Source organism: Phascolarctos cinereus, unplaced genomic scaffold (genome assembly GCF_003287225.1).
Source record: "Phascolarctos cinereus isolate Bilbo 61053 unplaced genomic scaffold, phaCin_HiC Scaffold_9;HRSCAF=440, whole genome shotgun sequence".
Taxonomy (NCBI): domain Eukaryota; kingdom Metazoa; phylum Chordata; class Mammalia; order Diprotodontia; family Phascolarctidae; genus Phascolarctos; species Phascolarctos cinereus.
Genome location: NW_027556402.1, coordinates 86,577,955 through 86,586,338, shown reverse-complemented (window position 1 = coordinate 86,586,338; position 8,384 = coordinate 86,577,955). Strand labels below are relative to the sequence as shown.

Here is an 8,384-nt window from a genome sequence, read left to right as displayed (position 1 = left end):
AACATTACCATGCCTGGAACAGTGTCTCAAACATAATCTGTGCTCAATTCTAGTTAGAAATTGATTGACTTCTATATCACTAGTCACCATAGAGAATTCCCAGAGGATCCATCTACTATCTATGGGAAGTAGAAGAAAAGAAATCTAAACAAAACCACATGGTGTTTTATCCACTGGAATATAATTCCCCATAGAATACCTCCTTCTCCTCTTCTTTGCAGATGTAGGAGTCTACAAGTATAAAATATCAGATATGAACTCATTGATGTCAGGGATTATCTTTTGTCTTTCCTTGTATCCTCAGAGCTTAGTACAGTGCATTGAACATAGTAAGCACTTGATAAATATTTCTTGACTGAGTTAATATTGCATGTAATACTATTTTTTGATGTGTTGATTGGTCTTGTTGACTTTTTTCCTTATTTCTAATTCTTTGTTATAAGGGATGGCAGGGATAGATTGGAAATGTAGATAATGTAGTACTACAAATAGTACCACAAAAATCTATTCAAAATAAAAAAAAAAATTCTCAGGGGGACTGCCTTCCACAAAGGTATGGAGGATCCATAGCCAACTGGCAAGAAAAGAAAGAGACAGAGAGACAGAAACAAAAGGACAGAGAGAAAAGAGAGAGAGAGAGAGAGAAAAAGAGAGAGAGAGAGAGAGAGAGAGAAGAGGAGGGAGGGAGGAAGAAAGGAAGGAAGAGGAAGAAGGAAGGAAGGAAGGAAGGAAGGAAGGAAGGAAGGAAGGAAGGAAGGAAGGAAGGAAGGAAGGGAGGAAGGAAGGAAGGAAAGAAAGAAAGGAAGAAAGACTAGGTAAGGCATGTTATAACTAAATTACACAAATTGAAACAAGTAAACTACAACTTACCACTTCTTTGATAAACACATTGTTTTAAGGAATGCCCAGAAATTGTATTTTCCTAGTAATTGTTGGAAGAGTTCCAGTAACACTGTCTTTTAAGAAGCAACCAATCTGTGGGAAAGGAGAGCATCACTTAATGAAAATGGGTAAGTATGTGAACAAATTTTTATTAATTATTATATCTATACATAACTATCAACACATTTAAAACTACTAACTTACCTTTAATTAATTGTTTTAAAAGATTTATTTTAATTTATAGAATAAAATAACCTTTGCATAACATAATACAATAAAAAAGATGATTGCATGTGAAACTGAAAATCTACTAGGCACAACTTGCTATTCCTTTCAAATACACAACAAAATTATCATGTCCATTTCTTTTTTTTTTTTTTTTCTTCACCCACCCCAAGATGGCTACCATTAGGCACAACTATGTGTATATGTATATATACATATATGTATATTTATATACACATATGTAAAATTGTTCTATATGCACTTTTATTTATCAGTTCTTACTCTGGATGTAGATGACATCTTTCTTCATATGTCCTTTATAAAATACCTTGAATTTGGGTATTTTAAAACATTTTTAATGGACAGCAAATCCATTACACCTTTTCTGACACTGACCAAAAAAGGACATTTGCCAGAAAGTAACATTCTTTTCGTTTTAATTCTGTTCAGTAAGCCATTGAGGTCAGAACACTTCACTAGAGGATATAACAAAGTTGAGAGAAGGCACGGTCCCCACCTTCCTGGAGCATATAGTCAAGCAGGGAGAAATAGCCTATATACAGATAACTGTAATGAACAATAACACATACTAAATACTGTTTTTCTTCTTTTTTTCTTCTTCTTTGCATTCCCAGCACTTAGACCAATGATTGACATCTAGTCAATTAAGTACTTAAAAAATAAACATTGATCAATTACTTCTATAATTGTATATTTGTATTGTTGTTCCTCCCTTAGATTGTAAGCTCCATGAGGGCAAGGACTGTCTGTTGCCTCTTTTTCTATTCCCAGCATTTAACACAGTGCCTGGCACATGGTAGGTGCTTAACAAATGTTTATTGATCAATTGAATTGATTGATTAGAGCGACACAATACAAGAGAGGTGGAACATAAGGTCTTTCCTGACTGAAGGGATGGCAAAAGGCTCTGACAACTTTGCTTCAATACTTCCAAAGATATATGATTTCATCACTTTGGGCTTTCCACTCATGCAGATCATGACCCATCTGGCACAGGGAAAAAGCCCTTAATTAGAGTCTAAAAGTTTAGATTTGAGAATCAGAGATTAATGAGGTAAACCAGATCATCTAACATAAGATCAGAGTAGACAGCAAAAGCTAAAGATTGTGAAAATTTGAATCTCAAGTGTGGTTGTGGCCCCAAAAAAGTATTACCTTGTGGTCAATTGATAAGTGACAGGCATCTCTGAGCTTAGGAGGGCTAGTTCCCAGCCTCAAACACACATTTTAGCACTGGACTAATATTCAAAGACTTTCCACATTCTTAGGACCTACCAGAACTTGCATTCTATTCCCATAGGCTTCAAAAACCTAGAGTCATCTCCAAACCATGATGAAGCCTCTGAGTAGCACTTGAGTGGGGGACACCTATTATTCCTCTCCATTTAATGACTTGCTTATGAATTATTAAAGCTATAAATGTGGATGGGGATTGAAACCCGAATTCCATTGATAGAGGGAGCCTCTTCTACCCATGCAAGCTTGCTCCATTTTTGCAATGTATATGTAGTCTTCTAGAGTTGCTTAGGACACAGTGGCTTAAGGGACTTGTTCAGAGTTATCCAGTTGGTATGTGTCAAAAGCAAGTGTTGAACCCAGGTCTTTCTGGCTCTGAGACCAGCTTTCTATCCATGACACTATGCTACCTTATGAATATTTGTCAGATGTTGAAAAGGATCCATCCACTAAAGTCTTAGGCTGAGATCTCATAATGGCATGGAGGTAATCTGGGCATTTGAGGGTCTTTTCTCAATAAAGGATGATTCCTTCTTCTTGGCCTCTCTCCAGGATTTAACACTATTGAGCACCCTCTCCTTCTACATACTCTTCATTCTCTAGGTTTTTGTGACATTACTCTCTATCTTCCCACTTCTTAGTCTTCTTTGCTGGATCTTCTCTGAAGTCATGTCTACTACCACGAGAAGACTGTGTTCTATGTCCTCTTCTCCTTTTATACTATTCTGCTTGTGATCTCTTCTCTCCTCATGGGTTCAACATCAGCCCTAGGTAGATGATTCTTAGATCCATATATCCAGTCCTAACCTTTCTCCCAAGCATCAGTCCAAATTCTTCTTGAGTATCTTGAGCTGGTTGTCCTACAGACATCTCAACTCAACATGTCCAAAGCAGAACTCACTATTAATCTCATCAAAACCTCATTTCTTCCCTATTTCCTATTCTTGTCAATGATATCACTATTCTCCCATTACTTCAGAGTCATTCTCAGCAACTTGGTTACACTCACTCCACCACCTCACCAGATCTATTGCCATTTTTCTCATCTCAATCTTCACAATACCTCTCATATAAGCCTCCTTCTCTACACTCACATTGCTGCCACCTTGACTCAAACCCCCATCACCTTTTTTCTAGAATACTGCAAAAGTGTGGTTGGCTCCTCTGTCTCACACTAGATGACTCTCTTACTCAGCAAATTCCAGTGGCATCCTATTATCTCCAAGATCAAATCTGAAATCCTTTGTTTGGGCATGTAACCTGTCAACCTATGCTCCCTAGTTTTCCAGTCTCCTAACACTTACTCCCACAAACTCTGCAGTCCAGCAGCACTGGCCTTCATGCTGTTTCTTGAGCACAGCACTCCATCTTTGTACCATTTGTACTGAATGTTCCCCATGCCTAAAATGCTCTCTTTTGTAGCTACTGTGGTTTTTCCTTCAAGACTCAACTTATATTCCCTCTTATTTAAGAGGCCTTTCTAGGCACCCCCCCCCACCAAATGCTAGTGCCTCACTTATGGGTTTACTTTCCATTTACATTGCATGTACTCTGTATGTAAAATTTTGTGCCATATTACTTACCCCCTCCCCCATTAGAATATGAGCTCCTTGTAGGTGGGGACTGTTTTTGTTTGTTTGTTCTGCCTGTCTTTGAATCTGCAGGGCCTGACACTAATGAGTAAGCACTTAATAAGTATTGTGGCAAAGTTATAGCAGCTTTAAAAATAATCAATCAATAAGCCTTTATTAAATGTCTATCTAATACTTGGGACATAAAATCAAAAATGAAAGAAGGAAGGATTGAATGACTGACTGTGGCTATAGTCCAAGGTTCGTCCTAAGTTAAGATCAGTGAATTCAACTAAGTGACTAGGCTATCTACCACATAGTTTTATCAACGAGATAAAATGCTAGAACAGTGTCTGACACATAGTAGGTGCCATATAAATGCTTATCTCCTTTTCCCTACCATGTGTTTTTTTTTGGCTTTTTTGTTTTTGGAGGAGCATGGCAACATGAAGGGCTAAGATTTGCATTGTAGAGGAAGCTGAGTCTGGAATGAAAATATACATCTTTTCATAGCATCATAGACTTAGAGTTCTAAGAGATGCCATAGGTCATCCCAGGGATGGGGAACCTGATCTAGTTTAACTCCTTCATTTTACAGATGAGGATACTGAGGCAGAGAGAGGCTAAGTAACTTGCCCAAGGTCACACGTGTAGATGCAGAAGTGGTAGAACCGGTATCTGAACCCAAGAACTCAGACTCCAAAACCAATGATCATCATCGGGCAGGGGTCGGGGGTGGGGGGAAAGGGGGATCAGTTTCTCTGATAATGCATACCAAGCTTTACCTTTTGTTCTCATCATTAATGGCATTTGCAGGTAGAAAGCTAAACGGTATACAACTGGGATGGAAGGTGCATGCTCTCTGGCAGTCCTCAGCAGTTGGGGTGTGTACCGCACCCACATCTCCTCCTTTAAAGAAGGTGTTTTCATAAAACCGAGTCACACACTCTGTAATAGAATCAGAGGAGAATGTTGATCCGGCACGGCTGGCAAGGGATGTGCTCAAGAGTGCCTTCTTATTTACCTCTTCCCCCAACATTATCTCCTGACCCCCATCTCCATTCTTAGGAATCCCTTCCCCCACCAGAGCCCGAATTAAGATACAGCTCTAATTCCCTAGATAGAATGAAGGCATTTAGCAATGAGACAGCACAGACCTTGCAGTCAAAAGACCTGAGTTCAAATGTGGCCTCAGACCCTACCAGCTGGGTGACCTTGGGCAAATCATTTAACCTCTGTTAGCCCCCATAAAATAAGGATGATGATAATACCACCTACCTCCCAGAGTTATTGCAAAGATCAAATGAGATCATATTTGTAAAGCACCTGACACATAACTATTATTATTGTTGTTATTATTATTAGACTCCCACCCATCTGTCCAGACTTCTTTTGTCACACTACCCTCACAATCTCCTGTTTGCAACCAAATTGCCCTAATAATAATTAGCATTTATATAGTGCCTTCTTATACATAGTATGCCATTTGATCCTCATAACAATCCTGGAAGGTTAATGCTATTATTATTCTCATTTTGCAGATGAGGAAACTGAGGCTGATAGGGGTTCAGTGACTTGCCCAGGGTTCTACAGCTAGTAGTCTGAGGGGCAACTAGGTGGTGAAGCGGATAGAGTGCCCACCCTGGAGTTAGGAAGATTCCTCTTCCTGAGTTCAAATCTAGCCTCAGACACTTGCTAGCTGTGTGACCCTGCACAAGTCACTTAACTCTGCCTCAGTTTCCCCATCTGTAAAATGAGCTGGGGAAGGCAATGCTAAATAAATCACTCCAGTGTCTCTGCCAAGGAAACCCCAAATGGGGTCACAAAGAGTCAGACACAATAGAAAACAAGTGAGCAGCAAATGTCTGAGGCAGTAATTGAAGGGAAATCTTCCCTTCTCCAGGTTCAACACTCTAATGACTATGCCATGTTCTATGAGCTCATCATTTTGCTCCCCATCTCCATGTCTCTTCACCTTCCCTGGAATGCACACTCTTCTTATCTTCACCTCAGAATCCTCAGCTTCCTTTAAGGCTCTGATGAGGTACCACCTCCAGGGAAAGCCTTATTCGGTCCCCCAAGTTATTAGTGTCCTCAGGGGTGAGCTGGTAAATGTTTAACAACCAGTCCTCCAAAAGAAAAAAATATATATAGACAGTACACACTTTTCAGTTGAATCTGCTTTATTAACATTTTCTCCATTACTTTCTTAAGTCTAGTCAATCACTAAAACAATAAACCAAGTCCTGGTTTGTAGTATTTGTCGATTTCTGAGGTATGAATGCTCACTACAAAAATTTAACAATCAGTCCAGCAGGCTCCAGCTCACCCCTGAGGTTCTCTTTCCTTTCAAATTATCTTGAATTTATTTTCTGGTGGATATCTTCCTTGCTGATATCTCTGTTGTATATACCCAGTAAAAATGGTTTTTGCCATTTAATATTGCAATTACAGTAACAGGTACTTGAACAAATGATTATTGAATTAGATCAAAAGACCCCAAGAAATTTCCCTCCACCTAATCTAACAATTGATGGCAGGTCCCCATATGCTAGGAATCATCTGCTTAACCAAATTTGCATAGAGTACTAGAATGAGTTATGATTTCTCACAGTGGCTGAAGTAACCAAATAAGAGATATGTGTGTGTGTAGGTACATGTGTACGTGTATACATTTATACACACAGAGTTGTTGTTGTTGTTTGTCCTTTATTCTCAAAGAAGGCCAGGACATCAGGAAGATGATGCCATGACTTGCAAGTGAATTGGATTTGAGTGAGGGAGGGCTGCGCAAAATCACCAGCCTCACTTTTTCCTCTGGAGCCATCTGGGTCCAGCGGCCAGATATATATCAGGACAACTGGAGATGGCCCCAGATGCAGTGGAAGACCTGGTCTTTTAAAGCTAAGGTCTCAGTTTGATTGAAGCGATGCCCATTCAGTGATAAAGACTAGATAAAAAAAAAAGTGAGTCAAAGAATGGCCTCTTTAACCTAGTCCAGAAAAAAAAAAATCAAACAGGTAAGGGAAGACCCTCAGGGTTTTTGGCCAAAACAGAAACAATTTTTATTTACATTCACTCTGACTCAATCAGGCTCCAAACAATGACCAAGTACACACACACACACACACACACACCCCAAAATTTCTTAGGATAAAATTATCTGTGCATAACTCCTAAAGATCCATGGAGAATATATGTCCATTCATCCACCAACATCTCGAAGTGTGCTCATGAAATGACCAAACATGGAGGTAGGGCGGGTAATGGACAGGTGACTTTCAGTCAGTCAATCCACAAGCATTTATTAGGCACAGTGTCAGGCACTGTGCTAGGCACCAGAGATCAAATATAAAGTGTCCTCGTGTCCTCCTGCCCTTAAGGTGTTTACATCCTACTGGAGAGGCATGTACAAAACATATTCAAAATAAATGCAAAGTATTTTTTTTTGTGGGTGTTGAGAAGGAGGTTGAAATACTAGCAGCCAGAGTGATCAGGAAAGACGTAAGATCTGAAGTCTGAAGAAAACTAAGCACTCTGAGAAGTGAGGGGTGGCAGGGAGAGTATTACAGGTATGTGAAATAGGTTGGGCAAAGGCATGGAAAGAGGAAATGGAGAATTATGTGTGAGGAACTGCAAAAGGACTGGTTTGGCTTTACCAGTGTGCATGAAGGGGATACATATGGAGTGACTCTGGAAAGGTAAGTTGGAATCAGATTGTAAAGAACTTCAAATGTTTCATAGAAGAGGATGCATTTGATGCTATAGGGAATGGGGAGCCACTGGAATTTATTGAGTAGTGGAATAACACATTGGGTCTAAAGGATGATAGATAAACAATTAAAGTGGCACATTGGAATGTCTGACATGGAGAGAGAGAAAGACAGAGAGACAGAGAGACAGAGAGAGACAGAGGCAGAACAAGAAACAGAGACAGAGACAGAGACACAGAGAGACAGAGAAAGAGAGACAGAGACAGACAGACAGAGATTGAGAATTGAAAGAGGAAGCCCTCAACACAGATAAGAATTTCACAGAATAAGATGACATAAAGGGGGTATGATTTGAGTAACTGAGAGAGTATCCATGTGGGTGACAACATAGATCCACCAAGGATCTTATTATTTCTTATTCCCTATAAATTGCAAGAGAGACAGATGTTTGTTTGGGGACTACTCGAGGTATAGTCAGATTCAAATTGGCACCTTCTAGTAGTAAAAATAAGTACTGATCTTTTCAGAGATGTAATCTAGAAGGGATCTCAAAAGTCATCTAGGCTATTGAATAGGTTCTAGTCCATTTTACAGATGAAGAAACCAAGGCCAAGAGAAGTTTGGTGATTTATCCAAGGTCACACAGGTAGGAAGCATCAGAGGTAAAATTTGAACTTAGACTCCTAAAAATAGGTATAGCTCTGCAAGTATAGTTCTTGTTTTTGTTTTTGAAGCC

At 39.5% G+C, this 8,384-nt stretch overlaps 1 pseudogene; it reads left to right on the top strand.

Moving 5' to 3' along the window:
- Window positions 1-8,384, top strand: part of LOC144455441 (serine/threonine-protein kinase PAK 5-like) — a 209,307-nt pseudogene that overhangs the window by 129,906 nt on the left and 71,017 nt on the right.